The 26,000-nt window shown below is 41.2% G+C and overlaps 1 protein-coding gene across 3 annotated transcripts in view; it reads left to right on the top strand.

Moving 5' to 3' along the window:
- Nucleotides 1-26,000, top strand: part of TRPC7 (transient receptor potential cation channel subfamily C member 7) — a 168,778-nt gene that overhangs the window by 41,832 nt on the left and 100,946 nt on the right. The window lies entirely within an intron of this gene.

A 26,000-nucleotide genomic window follows, 5' to 3' on the forward strand; every position in this document is an offset into this window, starting at 1 on the left:
CAGATGATCTCAAGCTCCGAGGTGGGACGTAGCGGGAGATACGTTCGGACAGATACACTGGACCGGAACCGTACAGGGTTTTATAGGTCAAGACCAGCACCTTGAATTGTGCTCGGAACTGAACCGGCAGCCAGTGGAGCTGGCATAGCAGGGGGGTGGTATGCTCCCTGTATGTCGCCCCGGTGAGCAATCTGGCTGCCGCTCGCTGGACTAGTTGAAGTTTCCGAACAGTCTTCAAGGGCAACCCCACGTAGAGAGCGTTGCAGTAGTCTATTCGGGATGTAACAAGAGCGTGGACCACCGTGGCCAGATCAGACTTCCCGAGGTACGGGCGCAACTGGTGCACAAGTTTTAATTGCGCAAAAGCTCTCCCGGCCACCGCCGAGACCTGGGGTTCCAGGCTCAGCGGTGAATCCAGGATCACTCCCAAGCTGCGAACCTGCGACTTCAGGGGGAGTGTAACCCCATCCAGTACAGGCTGTAACCCTATACCCTGTTCGGCCTTACGACTGACCAGTAGGACCTCTGTCTTGTCTGGATTTAATTTCAATTTGTTAGCTCTCATCCAGTCCGACACAGCAGCTAGACACCGGTTCAAGGTCTGGACAGCCTCCTTGGTGACAGGTGTGAAGGAGTGACAGATCTGGACATCATCTGCATAGAGATAACATCGCAGTCCGAAACTCCGAATGATCTCTCCCAACGGCTTCATGTAGATGTTAAACAACATTGGGGACAGAATTGATCCCTGAGGGACTCCACATGACAATGGCTGTGGAGCCGAACAGGTGTCACCCAGTAACACCTTCTGGGACCGTCCCTCCAGAAAGGACTGGAGCCACTGCAAAGCAGTACCCCCAAGTCCCATCTCTGTGAGGCGTCCCAGAAGGATACCGTGATCGACGGTATCGAAGGCCGCTGAGAGGTCCAGCAGAACTAACAGGGACACACTCCCCCTGTCTAGCTCCCTGCGAAGATCATCTACCAAGGCGACCAAGGCTGTTTCCGTTCCATGTCCCGGTCTAAAGCCAGACTGTGCCGGATCAAGATAATCAGTGTCTACCAGAAACCCCTGGAGTTGTGCTGCCACCACACGTTCCATGACTTTGCCCAAATAGGGGAGATTGGAAACTGGCCGATAGTTGTCTAATTGAGTGGGGTCCAGTGATGGTTTCTTCAACAGCGGTTTGATAATAGCTTGTTTTAAGCTCGCTGGAATCTTGCCCTCCTGCAAGGAGGCATTAACCACCACCTTCACCCACTCTGCCAAACCCCCTCTGGCTTCTTTTATCAGCCAGGATGGACAGGGGTCTAGGATGCATGTGGTGGGTCGCACCTCTCCAAGGATCCTGTCCACATCCTCAAGCTGAACCAATTGAAAAGAATCCAATAAAACCTGACAAGCAGATGCTCTCGTTACATCCTCAGAGACTGCAGGTAAAGTGGCGTCGAAATCCGACCGAATCCGCCCAATTTTATCTGCGAAGAATCGAGCAAACGCTTCACAGCGAGCTCCCGAGCTGTCAGGGATCTCGCTTTTCGGCGGATTTAACAAACCCCTGACAACTCGGAAGAGCTCAGCTGGACGATTCTTCGCAGATGCAATATTGGCGGCAAAGGATGTTTTTTGTGCTGCCTCTATTGCCACACCGTAGGACCTTAGAAAGGCATTCAGATGTGTTTGGGCTGATTTAGTCGGATTCTTTCGCCACACGCGCTCTAGCCACCTCTTCTTTCGCTTCATTGCCGCCAGCTCCTCAGTAAACCAAGAGGCTGGATTGGCTCGGTTACTCGAGAGGGGGCGTTCCGGAGCGATTGTGTCAATTGCCCTAGTCATCTCGGTGTTCCAATGAGAGACCAAGGCATCGACAGAGTCGCCAGCCAGGGAGGTGGGAAATTCCCCAAGAGCCGTCAGGAAGCCATTTGGATCCATGAGTCTCCTGGGGCGGACCATTCTAATGGGTCCACCACCCCTGCGGAGGTTAGAAGGAACAGTCAGTCTAAACCTAATCAGGTGGTGATCGGTCCATGACAATGGAGCGATGGTCAGCTCCTCCGCCCCGACACTATCACCCCATCCCTGAGAAAAGACCAAATCCAATGTGTGTCCGGCCGTGTGGGTGGGACCAGTTACTAGTTGGGACAGGCCCATGGTTGTCATGGCGGCCATAAAGTCCTGAGCTGCACCTGAGAGAGCGGTCTCGGCATGGATATTGAAATCCCCCAGGACTAAAAGCCGCTTTAAATGCTTTAAATGACAACGAAACTTTACATTTACAAGTCTCTTAATAGATTTTTCCAGATTTTCTTAAAAAATAGTTTGCATATTACTGACTGCTGTGCTTCCAATAAATGCATTCTAGCCGGAGGGTGACTCAAAGAGGAAATTGCTCAATTTTAATGGACACTTTATTTTAGAAATGTTTTGCTTCTCTCTCTCTCTCTCTCCCCCCCCCCCCCCCCATCAAATTTCCTGGAGAGTTGAATGTTGGAACAAAAAAGCTTAGCTGGACAGAGCAATTGATTGCTGGCTGCTCTCTGTGTTACTATATACTTGAATTGCTGGTGCTTTTCCATCTCCTTGCCAATTTGTTATAATTCTCCCACCTAGACAGAACACCCCTGCAAAGCTCAAATAAAGCTTTCTGTTTTGAAGGCACCTTAACGCTGGAGCATAATAGGAGCCAATTTCACTTCACTCCAGAACCAAGAAACTGCAGGCCCTTGTTGTCATGTAATGGGATAAAATGCCCTTCTGAAAGTTGGTGAGGTGTTCAGTTATGTAGCAGAGAGATGGATCTGACAAATGCAGGCTGAGGAGGTGACGATATCTTGAGTTTTGATCTTGTTATCATTAAGAAGATACAAGTGAAGAAAGGGATACTTTCCTGCTTTTCTTTCTAAAGGTTCATACTGTTTAGGGAAGAACACTGGGGAAATAGGGCAGGCTCAATTATCTGATTTGCTGAATTCCATAGTGCATTCACTTATGGCAACCCAAAGGTCACTCTGCCATGAGGTTTTCTGCGGCTGAGACTGTGTCACTTACCTAAAGTCACACAGTGGTTTTTCATAACTGAGCAGGAAATTGAACCCTGGTCTAACACTAGAACCATTGCACTGCTCTGGCTCTCAAGGATTTCTCATAACTTGAAAGTTGGATGCAAGAAATGGAGCAACTTGTGGCCCTCAATATGGTTTTTGATTGGGATGTTCCTCTGACCTAGCCAGTATAGCCAATAGTGAGGGAATGTACTTAAAGTGCATATGTTACAAAAAAACATGTTAACTATTATACTTCACGGTGTGGGACATCGAAAGTATTATTCTGGCTGCTTCTAAGAAGGGTAATCTTTATCCTTTACTCTTAAAACTTCATCACGTTGATGAGGTCTTCCATGGCGAATTGGCAGGGCAGTGGGGCAATCCTCTCACCCAGCACTTTATCCAGCTTTCAGCTACACTTTCCCATATCACATGGAGAAGCATCATCATGCAGCTTGTCCTCACAGTAATGGAACATGGGGAGGTAATGGAACATGGGGAGGTTGCCGTGTTGACAGTGCAGCATCCTAGGATACTGCTGACCCTGTTGCACAAAGAGCCCTGCCAGAAGTCAGGCTACACTGTGTGTTGGGTAGTGTAGGGCTCCATAGCTCAACCTGGGTGGCAGTGTCCTAGGATGCTACAAATTCCTCATGTGATGAGGTCATTAAAATGCTGTTCAGAGGGAGGGGTCATTTGTGGGAAATTCTGAGCCATTTTTGTATTTTGAAGTGTATTTTGTATAAATGAATAAAACACAATACATTACTAATGTGTATTAACATCAAAGTTGAAATTTTGATTAATGCCTTGACATACATATTAATCACATCCATACACACTTTATAAAACCATCATGTAGGATGAAAGGTGTAACAGTCTCTTAACATCTGCATGGCAACATACTTCCCCCTCCTGAAATTGCTGTGAAATTAGATCTCTGTGAGACAACCTGCTTCACTGCTTAGTATTTGTACCTATTATTTTTGCATAACAAAAGAAACCAGTGTTTTGTGTTAGCATTCACCTGCATCACCTTTCCCGATCATTCAGGCAAATTAAGCCATGTCTATACTTATCTAGTTAACCTCAGTAAACTACTCTAAAGTTGCCATGATACAGCTTGAGAACGTTTCTGGCCAGAAGGGGATATTCTCAAGCTGGTGGCCAGATGGTTAGATGGCCAAGAGGGTGATGGGGCTGCTGCCACCACTATGTCACACAGCAGTGCCCTGGTAGAAGCTTGCTGATGATGTCACATGGCTGGGAACCCTGATGTGATCTCATTAGAAATGACATCGCCAGCATGCCTCTGCCAAGGAGCTGTTTCTGACCAATGTCAAAGTGGTGACCCAATTGGACATGTGGACAGTGAATTAACCCAAAAGGCTGTCAGCACCCCCAAAACTTCAGGATCACCCTAGAGCTTCCAGGAAGTTTCATACTAAATCCCATATCCCCTTGAGTTGCATTAATATCAGGATGCAGTGCTTCTTCTAAGAATCCAGCCATGCATCATGTCGACTCCTCACAACTGCTGAGATGTGAGTTCATCTTATTTGATTCATGTAGACATGGCTGGAGTTACAAAGTTGGTAGGTGTTAGGGATGTTGTGGGGATAGTGTTCTCTTCATTTCAATAAGGATCTTGACAAGTTGCTCCATGATGTTTTTGCAAACAACCTTAGAACACAACAAAAAAGTAATTCCACTAAACTTTAGAATAATAATAATCATCTTCTAAAGACCTATTTCTTCCAGCAGGCTTACCCAGACACAAATTTTAAACTTGTCTCTTATGCTTAATCATTGTTCTGTGTATTTTAATATGCGTTTTGCACAAATATGTTTTAATACGTGTATTTTGTAGAATGTTTTAGATGATTTTATGATTTTAATGCTATATTAAGATGGTTTTAATTCTATTGTTTAATTTTGAATGTCTGTTTATGTTCCATGTTTAATATTATTTTTATGTTTAATTTATAGTTATATTTTATTGTTTTAGTTTTTATGCTTTGGTTTCATATATATTTTGGCATTGAATCTTGCCATTACTTGTTGTACACCACTTTGAAGTCCCCCCAGGGGTTAGAAAAGTGGTATATAAAGGCACTAAATAATTAAATGAATAAATGTGTGTGTGTGCTTTAGCAATGTTGTAATTTGCCTCGAGTCATGAGAAGAGGTGGGTAAGAAGTACTATTATTATTATTATTATTATTAATTGTCAAGAGGTTTTCTCGAAGCAATACCACTTGGATGCTGAGAGAAAGGGTATATCTAAATGGTATTAAGTTAAACTCTTTTATAGGACTGCTGGAGATTTGCCAGCTTTACCCAAGTACTCAGAGTGAAATGGGCAATAAATTTAAGTAACCAAGCAGTTTTTAAATTGATAAGGTGCTTTCTTTGGTAACATATGTAAATTTTAAATAAGCATACATATTGTTATTAACAGATCTATCACAGTGGCAGCAAATTAATGAGTTAAGCAATGCCATTGTGCTGTGGGCAATGTTTTTGTATGGTGGGCACTTTTGAATGAAAGAGATTTTAAAAGGTAGTTTTAGACAGTGAGTGTTTACAGTTTATTATTGGAAATTCATTACATTTCATCTATAATCAGTCAGGAATGAAGGCTCTTTTGTTTAAGTGGCACTGTTAAAAAGACACTGACATAAATGTTCCCACTCTTTAATTATGAAAAAACAAAAGAAATACACATTTACTGATTCTCTCTGATCAGTCCTTCCTAGTGAGTTGTATTAGCTATCATTTCATTTTAGATCGTAGAAGTATATCCACTCCCTTGCATCAGTAAGAGCTTTGCTTTTTAACTTCCAAAATGTTGCCCTCTGAAGAACAACAAGCATTGTGAGGCAGAGGAATAGATTGATGTGTTAGAGGAACATTTCCCATGCTATCATGCCCAGGCAAGACAGATGGAGGAATAAGTTTGTGAGGACCTTGGGGAAGAGTGCGCAGCTGCAGGCTTTCCTGAACATTTCGATGTGAGCAGCATGTGGTTCCCTAAGTGCTTGTTGCCAGATGTCAGCAAAATTGGAAAGCAAAAAGATTGTGTGAGATTGTCCATTTTGTCCATCTAGATGGAGTTAGCTTCACTGAGGAGTGATCACCTCTCCACATTTACTGGGTTAGGGCACAAGGCCCCTGTGAATATGGGGAAAATGTGAATTTTTTTTAAAAAACACCAGAACTTTGACATAAAGTTACTAGTATGTTGTGGATTTAGAGATTCATAGGGATATTATATTAATCAAAACCATTAATCAAATCCACAAAACTTAAACTTGCAAATGTGAAGACCAACTGCAGAGCATTGTTAGGTTTGCTACTGGTTTATGTAGCAACTGAGCTGCAATGGACGAGCCTTTTCACAGGCATTCCTGTTAACAAAACCTCTGGCCAAGAGGCTCCTTTTTTACACCCATCCAGCCCTCTTTTTCCTTCTTGTAGTCTGACTAGATCAGGCATGGGCTAACTTCAGCCCTCCAGGTTTTTTGGACTGTTAGGAATTGTGAATGTCCAAAAGACCTGGAGAAGCCCCCGGTGGTGCAGTGGTTACATCACTGAGCTGCTGAGCTTGTTGACCAAAAGGTCACAGGTTTGAATCTGGGGAGTGGCATGAGCTTCCTCTGTCAGCACCAGCTTCTGCCAACCTAGCAATTTGAAAACATGCAAATGCGAGTAGATCAATAGGTACCGCTCTGGCGGGAAGGTAACAGCACTCCATGCAGTCATGCTGGCCACATGACCTTGGAGGTGTCTATGGACAATGCTGGCTCTTTGGTTTAGAAATGGAGATGAGCACCACACCCAGAATCAGACACAACTAGACTTAATATCAGGGGAAAACCTTTACATTTATCTTTACCAAAAGACCCGGAGGGCTGAAGTTTGCCCATGCCTGGACTAGATGTATGTTTTTAGTAGCATTAGTATTGAGATGAAGTGAGGAAAGGCTAGAGAAATACTGACTCTCAGTTTCAGGTTGCAGCAGTGTGTTTTCAGAAAACAATGCAATAAAGAATAAGATTCAGCTTGCTAATAGCAGGCTAGGGAAACAGCTGCTGCCTCCAGAATCCTAATGGAGCATGTGAAAACAGCAAAATTTAGAGAAATTTATAAAGATAAAAGCTTGCCTTCATTACAATCATCCCTCATGGCCAAGTATGATTGTCTTCCAAGGGTAGCGGCTTGGTGATTAGTCCATAAGTGACGGTTCTAGCTCACCTGCCTACACAATAGATCTATAAGTTTGGCCCTCAAAAGGGAAATCATAAGAGAAATGGAAGGTAATGAAAGAAAAAGATATCACTCCACATGTTTTTTTTTGGAATAAGATTTCAGGTGGTTTATGGTAGGTTCAAAATGATTTTGTTAACTTATGCTTGGTTTACCTGATCCGATTGTTCCATTTCACATGCACAGATTGTTAATTTTGGATAAAAAAGTTTGCTGAAATTTGTTGAAGTGTGTGTTTGGTTTAGGAACCTATTCTTATTCTTTCCATGTTATTTCTACCTCTGCATCAAATTCTATGTTGGGAACGAAATGCCCAGGAACACATCTACTTTGTTAACTGAGTTACACCAGTATTGCATGCATTTGTGTAAAAGATACTGAGTTCTTCAATAAATCTTCAGGTGCCAAGATGATTTTTGTCCTAGTAAGATGGCTTAGAAGTTCTTCCTCAGTTAGAAGACACTGCCTCTTAAAAGTTCAAATCCAATAAAGAATGGGGAAAGGGTGCCTTAATACTGCTCATTCACAATTAGCACCTGAAAAGCAGACTGAACTGGCACATAGTATTCTCAACAATGATGAGGCGTGTTGTATTTTTATTTACATAATAGTAATTATTTTAGAATTTCTATCTATCAGTTAGAATAGGCAAATTTTCTACAAATTTACATACATTTTTGCATTTTATGATTAAATTTGTCCTTTTTTTGGACATAGTTGCTACACTGGTGTCCTATTGGACTGCCTGTCTCTCCACATTGCATAAATTGTGTGGGTCTTTGGGTACTTACATGAACCGGGAATTGCGTTGCATTACTAAATTTTATATCACAAGCTTTTTCCAATATGCAAACTGTGGCAGCAGTTCATTGATCAACAGTCTTGGCATCAAGACTGAATTGAAGAGAGAAAAAGAGATTCTGTGAAAAGTTAGGGCTTGTTTCCCAGGATATGCAAATTATATTTATTATTGAGTTCTGAAAGAGGTGCTGCTTTGGTTGAAGCTAATGGTTCGAATATTGAAAGTCATCCCAACACTCAGGATATGCAAAATACATCAAATGCAGCTACAAAAAAAACTGTTATTGCATCTCCCAGTACTGCATATGTTACTAAATGTACAAACAACTAGATTTTAAGCTCCAAGTACACATATCATTTAAGAAAGAAACGCTTCTCTCTTTTTTATCTATAAAATATGGTAGGATGAAAATATGTGAATTTGTCCAATGTCCATCTCTAAAGAAGACTTTTCAACATAATAACATTGGTTCGGGGCACAGGAAGGGAATGAAGGATTATTTGGGTTTTGCCTCAGTTACCAGAATGGCTTAGGCCGGCACTGCACCCAGCATGCATTAAAGCATTTCCCTTACCTGTGTTGGACACAATCTGTTCAAGGATCAGGACACATAGGACTCAATCCTACTGACACTCAAAACTAGAGTAGATCCTTTGAATTAATTTTTGAATGAACATGTACGATTGATGTAACAATTGCAATTACCAGTAATCACCACACATTTCTTTCGATTTACCTAAACATTTATGAGTAAAGTATTTCTATTTTTTTTTAAAAAAATATTCAAGCTTCAGACTTGATTTCTATTGTTAATTCCATGTGCTTGTGTAGGCATATGCATGCAAATGTATGTGTAAAGAATAGTGGAAAGAGTATGGAAGCTATTTCAAAATCTAGAATTCAAAGGAGCAATCAAAAATATGTTACCACTGTTGGAATCCACTTATTTATAGAGAAGTATCCAGCCTTTTAATAAACTGAACTCTATTTTCCAAGAAAGACTATAGGCTATTGAGTTGTACTCAATATTAAGGATCATTTTTTTGGACAAACTCTGAAAAACAGAGTACATGGAATAAAAAGGAGCAGTTTTGAAAATATAGTTTATAGCAGAAAATGTATAGCAGCATAATTTAGAAACTCATTACAATTCATGCCAAGTGTGTCATTTGTCTCTATTGTAGCTTGAGGTAGGAGTTGGACTTGTTTCAGGCTGCAGAAATGTAATTACAGCTATTGTTCACTCCAGAATATTGCCTCATTCCAAGAGATGGAAACCATATTTTGCATATCCAAGCTGCATATATAGTGGCCTCTTTAACTCTTTTCTTTCTTAATGGCAGCCCACACAGGGAGAACTGAAGTTTCCAAAACAGATTGAAAAGTAGTTGTGAACAGAAGTGAGTGGGTGGGTGAATTGGTGGGTGTATATGGGGGAGGTACATAACTGATCTGAGTATATCAAAGCTCTTGTGCCATCCTTAAAAATGATTGTTGTTGTTGTCGCTGTTGCTGTTGTTATAGATGTTTTTGGCCTACAACTCCCAGAAATCCCAGCCAGTTTACCAGCTGTTAGGATTTCTAGGAGTTGAAGGCCAAAAACATCTGGGGACCCCAGGTTGAGAGCCACTGTTATAGTACATGCTTCCCATGGGTCCTTCCTCTACACTGAATGGAGAGTGAAGTGTGGAGTGGGACTTTTTGATATGTGCACACATCCTGGCAGTTCCCATATATATATCCCAGGGGAGTATCCTCAAAGCTGCAGTTGAAATGTATGAATGGCAAAGAACTACACTGGGACATCTATAAGCATGTAATGGGGATGGTCTAAACAGTGTTTCTCAACCTGGGGGGTCGGGACCCTTGGGGGGTTTCGGAGGGGTCATCAAAGACCAAGAGAAAACATATATTTCTGCTGGTCTTAGGAACCTCTTTGGCAGAGAAGGCTGAAGATTTCTCCATCTGTTCTTCTCTTCCTTTTTGGAAACAGAAGGCAAATCCTCCCACCAAATGTCCTCATTTGCAGTGATTGACTGGCCTTTCAGCCAAGGAGAGGGCTATTTCTAAGACTCCAAGCAGCGGAGGAGGGAGATCAGGCATGCTTGGCACATGTGGTGCACATGTGTGGGTGAGGGAGAGTGTGAGAGGTGGGAGGGAGGCTCATGCCAGTGAATCTCTTCAAGGCATGCGGGTTCAACGTGGTACGTTTGGCCCAATTCTATCGTTGGTGGGGTTCAGAATGCTCTTTGATTGTAGGTGAATTATAAATCCCAGCAATTACAACTCCCAAGCGTCAAGGTCTATTTTCCCCAAACTTCATCAGTGTTCACATTTGGGCATATTGAGTACTCATGCCAAGTTTGTCCACATCTATCATTGTTTGAGTCCACAGTGCTCTCTGAATGTAGGTGAACTACAACTCCAAAACTCAAAGTCAGGGGTCCTCAAACTTTTTAAACAGAGGGCCAGGTCACAGTCCCTCAAACTGTTGGAGGGCTGGATTATAAATTGAAAAAAAACATAAATTAATTCCTATGCACACTGCACATATCTTATTTGTAGTGCAAAAACACCTGAAAACAGTACAATAATTATATTTATTAAAATGAAGAACAATTTTAATAAATATAAACTTATTAGTATTTCAATGGGAAGTGTGGACTTGCTTGTGGGTGATGAGATAGGGTTGTTGTTATTGTTGTTGTTGTTGTGTGTTTTCAAGTAATTTCAGACTTAGGTTGACCCTGAGTGACAGCCGGGTAAATTACCTTGAAGGGCCGTATCCGGCCCCCGGGCCTTAGTTTGAGGACCCCTGCTCAAAGTCAATGCCCACCAAACCCTTCCAGTATTTTCTGTTGGTCATGAGAGTTCTATGTGCCAAGTTTGATCAATTTCCATCATTGATGGAGTTCAGAATGCTCTTTGATTGTAGGTTAAATCCCAGCAACTACAACTCCCAAATAACAATATCAATTCCCCCCCCCCCCCAACCCACCAGTATTCAGATTTGAGTATATCAGGTGTTTGTGCCAAATTTGGTCTACAGAATGAAAAAAAAACTTGCATATCAAATATTTACATTATAATTCATAGCAGCAGCAAAATTACAGTTATGAAGTAACAACAAAAATAATTTTATATTTGGGGGTCACCACAGCATGAGGAACTGTATTAAGCGGTTGCGGCATTAGGAAGGCTGAGAAACACTGGTCTAAACACACACATTCCACTCACCAAAGAAAAACAGTAGCTACCAGAATGTCCAATTTATTAGGATGAACAAAGAGTCACAAAGCAATGTTCTTTTTTTTTTTTTTTTTTTTTGCTTTAGATCTGGTTGTTGTGTGCTTTCAAGTCATTTTCTACATCTTGTGACCCTCAGATGGACCTATCATAGAGAGTTAGGTGGGCTTTTTTGCAAGATTTTTTTTAAAGGGATGCCTTTGCCTTCTGAGAAAATGTGACTTGCCCAAGGTTACCCACTGGTTTTCCATGCCCAAACCCTTATCTCCAGAATTGTAATCCAGCACTCAAACTACTACACCATGCATGTGCAGTGGGCTCAGTAGTGGGGTGCATGTTGCTCTTGGACCAGTAATGGGCCTGAAATTATATGGGAAAGGACACAGATTGTACCCTTTAGAGAAGCCCCTGGTCTCAAGAAGTTTCTCAGAAGTTTCCCTTGGCTTCTGGAAAAATCCATATACACACCTAGGTTCTGTGAAGACTGCAGGTAAGCTCAGAGATGATATCATTGCATCATGACCTTATTATAAAATAATAAACATTAGGCAGTCTTGGCAGAGAGCTGTTTGATGTCATGTTGTTTTTTAAAAAAATTCTTTTTCTTTGTAGTAAAACAGTCTTTTACTTTACTGGTAAATTGACCATGTTGGATTAATAAATTTCTCTTCTGTCAATGGGTTTTAAAAGATGACTGTCTATTGTGCCAAGTTTTCATAAATGGAACATCTGAGCCTATGCCATCTATTAATGTTTATTTTTTTATTTTTCATATAATTTATTTGCAGGAAAAAATACTTGTCTTCAGAGTATGATCTGAAACTCTTGCAGCATGGGTTATAAATGAACTTGCACATAGTTGGCATTAAGGAATAAATTATTCAAATTCACTTTAAATGAGGGGAGGGAACTCTAAACGAGATATTATCTTTTCACAGCCTGACATATAATGGCAGGATGTATGACTGAATTATATTATTGGTGGATCAAAATCAACAGCTACAGAGAGGCGTATAAACTACACTGTGTGAAGTTGAAAGAAAAACAATTCCTTTTATCCCCTCAGCGTTATAAAATAAAGTCATATGTTGTATGCTGACGTACATTGGGCAAAGGACTAGACTCAAATCCTTCCCCAGATATGAAGACAGGTGGAAGGGAAAGAGAAGGGCTGTAATAAAAAAGATCTGAGACGAACTAAACTAGATCCTTTACCTTAACTGGACCACAGTTGTTGTTTATTCATTCAGGCACTTCTTACTCTGTGTGACCTCATGGGCCAGCCCACGACAGAACTTCCTGTCAGCTATCACCACCCCTTCAAGGTTGAGTCAGTCACTTCAAGGATAACATCCATGCATCTTGCCCTTGGTCGGCCCCTCTTCCTTTTTCTTTATATTTCAGTTTCCCCCAGAATCCTTATCTTTTCCAGGGTATCATGTGTTCTCATTATGTGGCCGAAGTATTTAATCTCTGGCTTTAATATTCTTCCCTCCAGTGAACAGTAGGGCTTTATTTCCTGGAGTATGGACTGTTTAGGGTTAGGGTCCAAGCAGGCCCGTAGCCAGGATTTCGTTTCGGGGGGGGGGCTAAAAAATTTCAGGGGGGGTTCGGGGGGTTGAGTTTCGGGGGGGGGGTGAGTCTGAGTGAAAGAGGGTCTAGCCTAGCAAACCTTTTGTATCATTACCCCAATACCCCCATGCATATGGGATATATTGATTATGGTGATCAGATCATGATATGAATAAACATAACAGTTTAAATAATGCACCAGTAAGGCCTTTTCGCGAACCACCATGAGAATTTCGGGGGGGGGGGGGGGCTGAAGCCCCTCAAGCCCCCCCCCCCCCCCCCGGCTACATGCCTGGGTCCAAGGCACTCTCAGAATTTTCCTCCAACACCACAGTTCAAAAGCATCTGTCTTCCTTCACTCAGCCTTTTTTATGGCCCAGCTCTCACATCCATAGCATAGTACAGGGAATACCACTGCTTTAATTATGCAGATCTTCATTGCCAATGTGATGTCTCTACTCTTAACTGTTTTATTGAGATTGGTTATTGCTCTCTTCCCAAGAAGTCAATGTATTCTAATTTCCTTGCTACAGTCCACGTCTGCAGTAATCTTTGTACCTAGAAATATAAAGTCTATTAATGCCTCTATGTTTTCTCCCTTTTTTCCAGTTATCAGTCTGGTTGCCATAATCTTGTTTTTTTATGTTTAACTGCAACCCAGGTTTTGTACTTTTACCTTGGTTATAAGGCTCCTCTGCTCCTCCTCAAAGTAGTATCATCTGCATATCTAAAATGGTTAATGTTTCTTTCAGCAATTATAACTCCAGCCTTGGATTCATCAAGCCATGCATGTTACATGATGTATTCTGCCATACAGGTTGAGTAGGCAGGGTGAGAGTATATAGCCCTGCCATACTCCTTTCCCAATCTTGAATCACAATACTTATATATAACTTGATAAAAACTTATTTTAACTTTAGCTTTTATTTACTAGAAAAAAGTACAGTTTTTAAAATTATTATCATACTGCATACTCTGGTAAATATTGCATTGTGACAGTGAGCAGAATGGATGATACAAAGCCACAGCTATGCAAGCCCTCCCTTTTAAATTACCCTTCTTTTTATTAAAAAAAAAGTATTGGTATAAAACAGGAAATGAATTATTTTCAATGAGTGTGCAGATTAGCTCAGTCTTTACATACCAAAGCATTTACCTCATGCCCTTCATTCATCTTCAGCTTGCTATCTAGAGACTCCGTCATTTATCTGCTAGAAACAGGTGTTTTAGCATAAACATATAAATATGCTTGGAGATAACTGTAAGGGAGAAAAACATTCTAATTAGCCTGAGAATCAAAGGCATGTGGATTTGTTGCAATGTGGAACTGAAAGCCAATTGAGATTAGAGTGGTACAAAACACCTTAACAACCAAGACATAGCTGTCATTTGTAAAACTGACTCATAAAATGTCACGGTTTCATGTGTGTGTGTTTATGACAATGAGATAAAATGTTTCACAAGTTGGAAGGGTTCTCTGTAACATTTTCAGAGTCTTGAGGGGCTGCTTGCAGGTGAGGGGACATGGAAGTCTTTATCTATAAGCCCAGTTGCATCCATCTAAATCTGAATTGAATCAAAGATCCCAAAGGTTCAAAAACCTATTTTGAAAAGAAAAAAAATCATCTTGTTAGTTAGTGTTACAAGACAATCTTTTTTCCCCGCTATGATCACAACAGAATTTGTGGTACCGGCATTATACATAACATGAACCCATCTGATATCTGTACCCCATTATTTAGGAAGACTATTTCACAATAACTGCTAAACCAAAGCACCCCAACATGGTCATACGGCTTCTCTTCAAAAACCTTCAGAGAAGTAGACTCCACCACACTCCCAGGCCATGTATTCCTCTGCCAAACAGCAATTGTTTTCCTGCAGTTTCAATCCATTTCACTGTGTCCTAGTACCTAGAGGAGCAAAAAAATGCCCTCTCCTCACTGTGACATCCTTTCAAATATTTAAAGATGACTATCATGTCCCTCTCCACCTTCCTTCTACACACTAAACATCCCCAGTTCCCTCAGCACAAGCCAATAAAGCCTCATGGGAGAACTTGGCAATGTCCAAAGGGAAAGAAAGGGATAGATGAGATGAGTTATGGAACCATAGAAGAGACCGCAAGAGCCAAACAGTACAACCCCAGTTGACGTGCAGTCAAAGTATTCATGACAGACCCAGCCTCTTTCTAAAAATCCCCAGAGAAGGAAACTCCACCATGCTTGAGAATGCCTATTCCCTCCTGAAAGCTCTTACCATCAGAAAGTTGCATTTCTGTAAGTTTTCTGGGCTGTATAGCCATGTTCCAGAAGAATTCTCTCCTGACGGTTTGCTCACATCTATGGCAAGCATCCTCAGAGGTTGTGAGGTCTATTAGAAACTAGGCAAGTGAGGTTTAAATATCTGTGGAATTTCCAGAGTGGGAGGCAGAACTCTTGTCTGTTTGATGTAGGTATGAATATTGCAATTGGCCACCTTGATTAGCATTTCATGGTCTTGCAGCTTCAAAGCTTGGCTGCCTCCTGCCTGGGGGAATCCTTTGTTGGCAGGTGTCATCTGGCCCTGATTGTTTTCTGACTGGATTTCCCCTGTTTTTTTAGTGTTGCTCTTTATTTTAGAGTTTAGAGAGGTTTTTTAAAAAAATACTGGTAGCCAGATTTTGTTCATTTTCATGGTTTCCTCCTTTCTGTTAAAATTGTCCACTTTTGACAACACATCAAAAAGTTCTTCCTAACATTTAGGTGGAATCTGTTCTCATGTAGTTTAAATCCATTGCTCTGTCTTTTACTCTCCAGGGCAGCATAAAACATAGTTGCCCCCACTTCAATGTAATATCCCTTCAAATATTTAAAGATGGCTATCATGTCCCCTCTCAACCTTCTTTCTCCAAAGTAAATACCCAGCTTCCTATGGCACTTCTCATAGGGTTTGGATTTCAAGCTTTTGATCATTTTGGTCATCTTTCTCTGGACATGTTCCAGCTTGTCAATATCCTTCTAGAATTGTAGTGCCCAGAACTGAACATGGATTCCAGATGAGATTTGACTAAAATAGAATAGAGTGGGACTATGAAAACCCTCAGTCTATTTTAGACAGTATATTCTTAGAATCACATTTTCTCTCACATCACACTGTTGACTCATGTTCAGCTTGTGGTCTACTAAGACTCCTAGATCCCTTTCTTGTACTGTTTGCAAGCTAGGTGTCACCCATCCTATACCTGTGAATTTCACTTTTATTGTCAAAGTGTATTATTCAACTTTTCTTCCTGTTGGATTCATTTTGTTAGATTTGCCCTAGCTCTCTAATTGGTTGTCATTTAGAATTCTGATCCTGTCCTCATGGGCATCAGCTATCACCTCCCAATTTGGTGCCATTTGAAAGGTTGTATACCACAAAAGACTAACTATTCCTTGTTGCATTACATTACAGTAACCTTGTTACATTACATTACAGTAACACAATTACAAGTAATTGGTCACGTGGAAGTACTTACTTGCCAACCTCTGAAATATCTGTTTCCACAAGTTTAAAAATCCTACTCATATGTAACCTGTAAAATAAAAATAAAAAGAATTTATTTTCAGCACCAGTGTCTCTGTGCCATCAGGCATGAATGGAAGTTATATTCTGACAACTCAGCAGCCCGCTGTGAAGCCTTTGCTCGGTTCTTTGCGGACAAAGTCGCTTTGATCCATTCTGGGCTGGACACCATGTTAACGGCAGTCTCTGAGGATGTAACACGAGCACCTGCTTGTCCAATTTTGATGGCTTCATTTCAGTTAGTGAAACTCGAGAATGTGGACAGGATACTTGGAGGGATGAGAGCGACCACATGCATCCTAGACCCCTGCCCATCCTGGCTTTTGAAGGAAGCCAGAGGGGGATTGGTCGAGTGGATGAAGGTGGTGGTTAATGCCTCCCTCTGGGAAGGCAACATTCCAGCGAGCTTAAAACAAGCTGTGATAAAACTGCTGTTGAAGAAATCATCACTGGACCCCACTCAATTCGACAACTATCGGCCAGTTTCCAATCTTCCCTTTTTGGGCATAGTCCTGGAACGTGTGGTAGTCTCACAACTCCAGATATTCTTGGAAGACACTGATGATCTGGATCCGGCACAGTCTGGCTTTAGACCGGGACATGGAACTGAGACAGCCTTGGTCATGTTAGTTGATGATCTATGCCAGGAGCTAGACAGGGGGAAGGTGCCCCTGTTGGTTCTGCTGGACCTCTCAGTGGTCTTTGATACTGTCGACCACAGTATCCTTCTGGGGTGCCTCTCTGGAATGGGCCTTGGAGGTACTGTTTTACAGTTGTTCCGGTCCTTTCTGTAAGGTCACACCCAGAAGGTGTTGTTGGGGGACACCTGCTCAACCCAACAACTGTTGTCATGTGGGGTTCCTCTTGGCTCTATACTGTTCCCCCTGGTTGTGTAACATCTACATGAAGCTGCTGAGGGAGATCAACCGGAGTTTCGGGGTACGGTGTCATCTGTACACAGATGAAGTCCAACTCTGTCACTCCTTCCCACCTGCTACTAAGGAGGCTGTTCAGGTCCAGAACCTGTGCTTGGCCACTGTGACGGTCTGGATGAGGACAAACAAATTGAAATTGAATCCAGACAAGACAGAGGTACTCGTAAGGCCGAACAGAGCATAGGGTTACAGCCTGTGCTAGACGAGGTTACACACCTTCTGAAGGTGCAGGTTCGCAGCTTGGGTGTGAGCCCATACCTTGGCCACAGTAGTCCACGCTCTGGTTACATCCCGTATAGACTACTGCAATGCACTCTACATGGGGTTACCTTTGAAGACTGTCCAGAAGCTTTAATTGATCCAACAGACAGCAGACAGATTGCTAACAGAAGCAGCACTCCGGGAGCATACAACTCCTCTGTTGCACCAGCTCCACTGGCTGCCAGTCCACTACCAGGCACAATTCAAAATGCTGGCTTTAGCCTATAAAGCCCTAAATGGTTCTAGCTCAACGTACCTGTCCGAATGCATCTCCCCTTATGAACTTCCTAGGACCTTAAGATCATCTGGGGAGGCCCTGCTCTCGATCCCGCCTTCATCTCACGTACGGTTGGCAGGCAAGAGAGATAGGGCCTTCTCAGTGGTGGCCCTTCAGCTATGAAATGCTCTCCCCAGGGATATTAGATCAGCCCTCTCTCTTTTAATATTTCAGAAGAAATGTAAGACTTGGCTTTGTGAGCAGGCGTTTGCAAATACAGCGTAACGGACATAGGATAATGGACTGACTGGACAAATGAAATTGGACAATGGTTTTAACAAGGAGACTCTGATGATATGTGTTTTATTGAATTTATCATGTTTTTATACTATCTTAACTGTTTTACTGTATTTTTTATGCTTTGATGTCTGACTGTAAACTGCCCTGAGTTGCCTGTGGGCTGCGAAGGGCAGTATATAAATATAGCAAATAAATAAATAAATAAATAAATAAAATGGCCCAGATATCCCTACAATCAAGGATCAATGTTTATAGGTAGTAATATGCATGTAACTCTCTCTTCTCCCAGTAACTTGACTACATAAGGTATTTCCATGACAATTATAATGGAACTGTCAGGAGAGAATGCCTCTAGAACATGGCCATATAGCCCGAAAAAAACCTACAACAACCCTATAATGGAATCGCTGTCTATAGTTATCTAATGTGAAAAGACCCTGGGTTGGGTTCATGATTAAATTAGGGAACTATGCAGTTCTAGGTGAAAATCAGGTACGCTCAAGCACCACACCTTCCCACATCTTCCACCAGATCCTCAGTTGAAAATATCTTAAGATAGAGAATAAGTTCGTCTTCATTGAAAAGAGCAATAGCTGAATATGAGGCAGGTTTGCTTTTCTTCATTCCTTTGCTTTTAGCACAGCAGCATTTTTGTCCTTTGCGGGCTCAGATTTTTACAACCAGCATTATGAAAAGTATGTGCTTTGCCCTCAGCAGGTTAAGCATATGGAGAAGTGCATTTTGAATTTTAAAATGTTCTATATTCAGGAATATGATTAGAATGCACATAAAGGAGAACAATGTGAAAGAGAGGGATGCTGCATTTCCCTTTCTGTTAGAGGTGTTTAATCTTGAACAATTGCTCTCTTTAAACCATTTCAAAAAAAATGTAGGGAGTAAAAACAGGTGTGAACAACATAAACCTGTCTTTTCTCCTCCTCCACAGAAATCCTGGCATTTTCAGGGGAGACTATTGACCTTTCCACTGGGTTGTTGTGAGCTTTTTGGGCTGTATGCCTATATTCCAGCAGCATTCTCTCCTAACATTTCCCTGTATCTATGGCTGGCATCTTCAGAGATTCTGTTTACAGTGAGGCATGTGAAGTGTATTTCCAGAGTGGGAGAAAGAACCCTTGGCTTTAAAGCAAGTGTGAATGTTCCACTGCTTGGTAAGGTTACTCTTTTGGATTAAATGTCCCAGAATCCCCCAGCTATCCTGTTTTTACAAGCTATGTTCCTTTGCAGCCAGTAAAAAGTCCAGTAGATTCTCTCAGTCTATTGGGAATGGCAGGAATGTAAATAACAAGTTTGCTCCAAAAGAATGTTATTTTCTGTTCAAACATTGTGGGGGTTTTCCTCCCTCAAAATGTGCATTTTTTCATACAGAATTAGTCCCAAACAACAAATATTCTTTCACATCTAGAATTCTGTTTGTCAAGACATTGGTTTCCCAATCCTTTTTAAAATATTCTTTTAATCTGAACTGGCAAGAAGTCTTATATCTCCAGTGCCTTACAAAGACCTATTGCTCTTGAGGCCACTTCTACTCATAGACTTGAAGTGACCAAACAATAGGAGCAGCTAAGAAATCAACTATTATATCACAGAAGAGTGGGAATTTGGGAATGTCTGGGATGTCTAGGATTCTGGGAATGTCAAACAGGTTCCCATTGCAGACAGTGATGGTGTCACTACTGTTTCATGTGACATCTCTAGTGGGAAATACTGTGTGAAGAGATTTTGGAGGCTGAGAGAAGAAGATGGCACACCTCCACTGTGCCCTTCTCAAGTCAAACCATTCTACGTTGAACATTTTACATTGGAGAAACCCTTGAGTCTTCCATGTATGAAAGCAAGACATTTGTATTCACACTGGATCTTATCACATTAAGTAGGGATTCACCACACATTGTGGTTAATCTTTGGGCTCCTGGTGAGAGGTGTGGAGAACCATCACCCCACGCCCCACTCACTCAACTTACCACTGACTCCATCCCTTGGGGGGAAGCGTTTGCTGCCTGGTTCCCTTCTATTGTAGCAAAAGTAACATGGGAAGCCTCCCATGTTGTTGCTATGGCAGTGTACACTGCTTGCTTTCCCCTTTTGCCATGAAACCCCACTGGAAGTAGATGTACTTTGTGTAATGGACTCCATGGCGAAAGGGGAGAGCAAGCAGCATACAAAGCGCAAATTAGCCTGCATGATGAAGTTGACTGTCATACTTAACATCACATCTTGCTCTTCAGAAGCCTTATGGACTTCTTATTTCCTCACAAGTATAGTACAAGTGAGGCAGTCTTAGGATAGTGCTGTCATTTAACATGCAATGGAAAATGGAAAAAATCTTTGAACAACATATATACATGTAGAAATTTGAAACACAGTTAGCAGTAGTACCCAGGTGGGAAATGGCCTGAGAAACTAGGGCTGGGCGGTTTCGTTTCGTTAATTCGTAATTCGTTAAAAATTCGTTATTTTTTTTATAACGAAGCAATAACGAACCATTCTGGAGCAACTTAAAAACGAAACAAATTTTTAAATTCGTTTCGTAAATGCTTCAGATTCGTTATGTATTCGTTTCGTTATCTGTTTGAGGTCGTTTCGTTATTATTTCCGCATGTCTGGGGCAAGTTTTATAGTTGTTTTTTGTTTAATTAGTGAAAAAAAATTATAATATCACACCAACAGTCAACAACAGAGGGAGAGGGAAGCTTCAGAAGTTCCCCCTGTCCCATTTGGAGGTTTTTTAGCGTATTGCATGGTCGCGTCCGCCATTAACAAATCGATTCGTTATTGTTTTGTATTTGTTTCGTTAATGTTTCGTAATTTTTTTAACATTTACGAAATTTCGTAAATATCGAACTTTTTAAAAGAAAAATTTCGGAATTCTTTTAAATATCGAAACGCAAAACCCCCCAAAAAACGAATCGATTTTAGAAACAAATTTTTCCGTTGTTACCCAGGCCTATGAGAAACATATGTCTTCTTTTTGAAAATTGTTTTGAACAGTCTCCAACAGCTACCTAGATTTTTAAAAATATGGAATAAATTCATATTTATAACACGAGTATTAGTATAATTGTATTTTGATACAATTATCATAATGAAGACTGATGCAAGAAAGGAGGTCAAATGATGGAAAAGAAAACATCAAATGTCATTGGCACACATAGCTTGTCTGCTCCCTGCTTCGTCCTCATTTCAGCCCTATGAAGTAAAATCTCTGATCACTGATAGCTAACTGCAAACAATTTCAGTGTTCTTTCTCAATTCTATTTTCCTTGTTGAATGGCTTATAATCTCGCCCACTCTCTTGCAGGCAGATTCAGAACTTGACTGCTTTCCAAACATATGGCAATCTGTAGACAAAATAAATAAGTGAAAGGAAATCCAATTTGGCAAATGCATACTATGCATATTTTAGCTCAGGATTGTTTGGTAAATATTTATAAGCACTTGAGATATTAAAATAATACTTCCTTTGAAAACTGGCACTGATAATCAAGATATGTTACACTGGTTCTCTACATGCACTGAACGATTGTGTCCTTGGTTTAGTTTTCTTATTTACTGAATTTTACTTGGGAAACTAATGCTAAAATGCTCATTTTGAAAATGAGTTGGATTGTTAGTTACTGAAAATTGATTGTTAGCCTCCAAATATAATTTTCTACTTAGTCATTTGAACTATGGGAGGGATGTGGAACAATGAAATGGATGAGGTTCACAAATCAGATGTGCTACTAAATGCTAAGTATACTGTATGGTGCATGCCTGATACTCTGAAATGCTGTCCAAAATCCTGTTGGTGAGTTCCCACAAGAATAGGCCTACTGAATATACTCATGTATAAGTCAACCTCAAGGGCAGATTTTAGGACCTAAAACTATGGATTTTGAGATGACCTATAGAAAAGTTGATGGTCATTCCACAGAGAGAGGGAAGTACCAATACTATCTCATGGCCCCAGCTGCCCCTGCCTACTACAACCATTTCCCTACCCAAGCATTCAAATATCCAAGCATTCAAATTTCTGATCAAAGTCAAAATAGTAATTGGGGGGGGGGGGGGGAGGCATTTGATCTAAGACCTCATACTGAAGGAGAAGGCATACCTGATTAGCATAACAGAGACTTTTCTGAATTAAACTAGAGTGGTTTTACTCTCTCAGCTCCCCCCCCCCCCCCCCGTTTCTCTGTACAGCACCCAGTGAAGCCTGCAAAATGGAGAAGGTGCAGTAGTCCATTAGAATTCCATCTACCTGTGCCACAGTCCGCTGGGTTCAAGTGTGTGTTTTTGAAGTGGGTGCCTGGGACAGAATAGTGTTTCAGTAGATGTATTGCTCACCTTGTTGCTCAGTAGTCTCCCTTCCTTAGCTGACTGAGATGGTCTCTGTGGCATTGTTTGAGTCTCCCCCAACTTGTTGTCCTGGGAAAATTCAATGTCCATTCTGAGATTGATCTTTCAGAAACAGCTCAAGACTTCATGTTCCCATGTCAAGCATGGATCCCAAATACCATTTGTTGCCACCAATGTCACAGAACCCACTCTTGACCTTGTTTTTTTTTCTGTACTGGACAGGATAGCAGTGATCTATGTGTGGAGGAACTTTCCATAGTTCTGTTGTCATGATCAGATCACTACCTGGTGACTTTTAGACTCACCGAGACTTGGAACTCTTGTAGAAGCAGAAGGCCAATTAAAAAGATTTACCCCAGGATGCTTTCGGATCCAGATTTTAACATATTTTGCCTGATGAGGAAGCCAATAAAGCCCTGAAAGCATTTCTGTGTTTCTGAGAAAGGATATATACATTTTTGTTGGCCAATAAAAATATTACTGTTTTGTGGATTTTATTTTGCCTTGAAAGGTATATGCGTGCACGTGTGTATATATAGTATTTATTTATACATGAAGTTTTGGATGTGAATGGTGTAATCTGAAAAATCTTGACTGATTCTTATGAGGGAGTTCTCTTTGCAACATTAAACTTGTGACACCACACACCCTTTATTCTGACTTGAAATGACCTAGCAACCCTAGAACCAGTGAAGAAAATGGTAACTTATGCTTGCCTTCAGAGTTTGATCCAGCGGAACTCTTCTTGTTTAAAAGGATATATAATAGTAGCACATCACCTAAGGATTATTGCCACCAATTTACTACATATATTTCTCAATTCAGAACAGGGCAACTAATGAAGTATAAGCATTTCTTATCTGGTCGCTTCTGGAGTGAGAGAATCAGCCGCCTATGAAGACATTGCCCAGGGGACGCCAGGATGTCTTGCAATCCTGTGAGGAGGATGTCCCCAAATATCATGTTCCCCAAATATCTGGGAGTCACTCTGGACCGTGCCCTGACGTTACAAGAAGCACTGCCTGAATATCAAGCAAAAAGTGGGCACATTTTAAAATGAGATTTTATTGTAATAATTTTATGTTTAATTATTTATAATTATTGTTGATATGTATTTTTGTGTAACTGTAGGCATCGAATTGTGCCGGCTGGAAGCTGCCCTGAGTCCCCCATAGGGGGTTGAGAAGGGCGGGGTAGAAATGCGCGAAATTAATTAATTAAATAAATAAATAGAAATAATATCATACGAAAACTGACTGGCACAACCTGGGGATCACAACCAGACACAGTGAAGACATCTGCCCTTGCGCTATGCTACTCTGCTGCTGAGTATGCATGTCCAGTATGGAACACATCTCACCACGCTAAAACAGTAGATGTGGCTCTTAATGAAACATGCCACATTATCACAGGGTGTCTGCACCCTACACCACTGGAGAAATTACACTGTTTAGCCAATATTGCACCACCTGACATCCGCCGGGAAGTAGCAATCAATAGTGAAAGGACCAAGGCAGTGACATGTCCAGCTCATCCCCTGTTTGGATACCAGCCAGCACGTCAATGACTTAAATCAAGAAATAGTTTTCTAAGATCTACAGAGACACTCGCTGGAACACCTCAGCAAGCGTGAGTCCAAAAGTGGCAGGCTCAAACCCAGAACCTCAATCAATGGCTGATACCAAATGAGAGACTTCCCCCTGGGCATAGAGAAAACTGGGTGACTTGGAAGGTGCTGAACAGAGTGTAGTCTGGCACCACGAGATGCAGAGCCAACCTTAAGAAATGGGGCTACAAAGTGGAATCCATGACATGTGAGTGTGGAGAAGAGCAAACTACAGACTACCTAGTGCAATGCAACCTGAGCCCTGCCACATGCACAATGGAGGACCTTCTTGCAGCAACACCAGAGGCACTCCAAGTGGTCAGCTACTGGTCAAAGGACATTTAATCAACTACCAAGCTTGCAAACTTTGTGTTTTGTTTGTTTTGTTAAAAAATGCAATGCAACTGTTTGGTCTGCCCCTGACAAGATAAATAAAATATTTCTTATCTAAGTTAGGGTGCATCAGTACCTTGCCTCCCAGTGTTATCTTTTTGCCACATCCCAGTAGTAAATAGCTATTAATGTCAAAGAGACTCAGGCTGCTTAAAGCAGCCTCTCATACTATTAACATCTCATTTTAAAAGTATTCTTCTCTTATTAATTGGCTACAGTTGCTCACTTGTTTTCATTGTACCCCTTCATACAAATGTTTAAAAAGCAAGGCTCTTTGGGTTCCTTCAGAACTCAGATAAATGTGTGTGGCTTTGAACAGATGTAGCAGCACTAGAGAGTTCATTTAGAACATAATCAGCAGATAATTACAAGCTACTCAGCTAAATTGCAATGAATGGCAAGTGCAAGTGGCTTTTTCAGAACAGCAAAGTTAGATATTTCTAATCTCCATGGGGTCAAAAAGGAGCAGGAAATTACTCATTTCAAAGCCTTTATGTCTGAGTTTTGTAAAATTGATGTTGCACATTATGGAAGAAAACAATATTTAGATTATTTTTCCTGTCTGTTTTACCTAGAATAAAAAACTAGAAATCCAAAGGATTGTCTGCTATTCTTGAACTAATCAAAGGCATCTAGGGACCAACTATAATGCTCAGTAGTTTGCTGCAAACCTTGAGAATCTGAATCTTCACCAAGGAACACATAATCAAGCAGCCCCAAGAGATAGACATCCAGCCTCTGGTTAAAAACCTTCAGAGAAGGAGACTTCACTGAACTCCAAGGCAGCATATTCCATTGCCAAACAGCTTTTACTATCAAGAAGTTTTTCCTTCCACCTGCATATGTTATGCCACTTTTGATGTGAGCCTTTGATGAGATCTAACAATGCTCAATATGTGGTGGTTTTGCCTCTGGAACAAATCTGGCTAAGTTTCATAAACTATGCCTTCAAATCTTACTAACCCCTTCTGTTAGCACTTGCAGATATTTTCATTGGCACGCACGGCGATGCATTCCAGATTATGAGCAGTAGTTCATACCATCCAACATTTCACAGATGAAAATGGGGGCACAAGTGGAAAGCCACATTACAGAGTTATAAAAATGAGGAAGCAGCTTGCTTTTGTGAGAGTCTCCTGGAAAGCCAAGATTTTGTTCATTCCTTTTCCACTGCTTTAGCATTTTGAATTCGGTTTTCTGCAGAAGAAGTAAGGGGAAATAGGTAGTAAAAGGGAAGAAAAAATGGGAAATTTTAAAGTAGATGAAAAAAGGGATGATAGAGGATTAATTAAAGACATATTTCCCAGATTTGGACAGTTGGAGTTTATGGTAGCTTCTCCCACCTTCATGGCTGTTGCTGCTGCTGCTGCTGCTGTTGTTGTTGTTGTTGTTGTTATGTTTATTATATTTATTTATACCCTACTTTTTCTCTTTACAAATGAGAATCAA

This window comes from Anolis sagrei, chromosome 2 (assembly GCF_037176765.1).
Source record: "Anolis sagrei isolate rAnoSag1 chromosome 2, rAnoSag1.mat, whole genome shotgun sequence".
NCBI classification, from domain to species: domain Eukaryota; kingdom Metazoa; phylum Chordata; class Lepidosauria; order Squamata; family Dactyloidae; genus Anolis; species Anolis sagrei.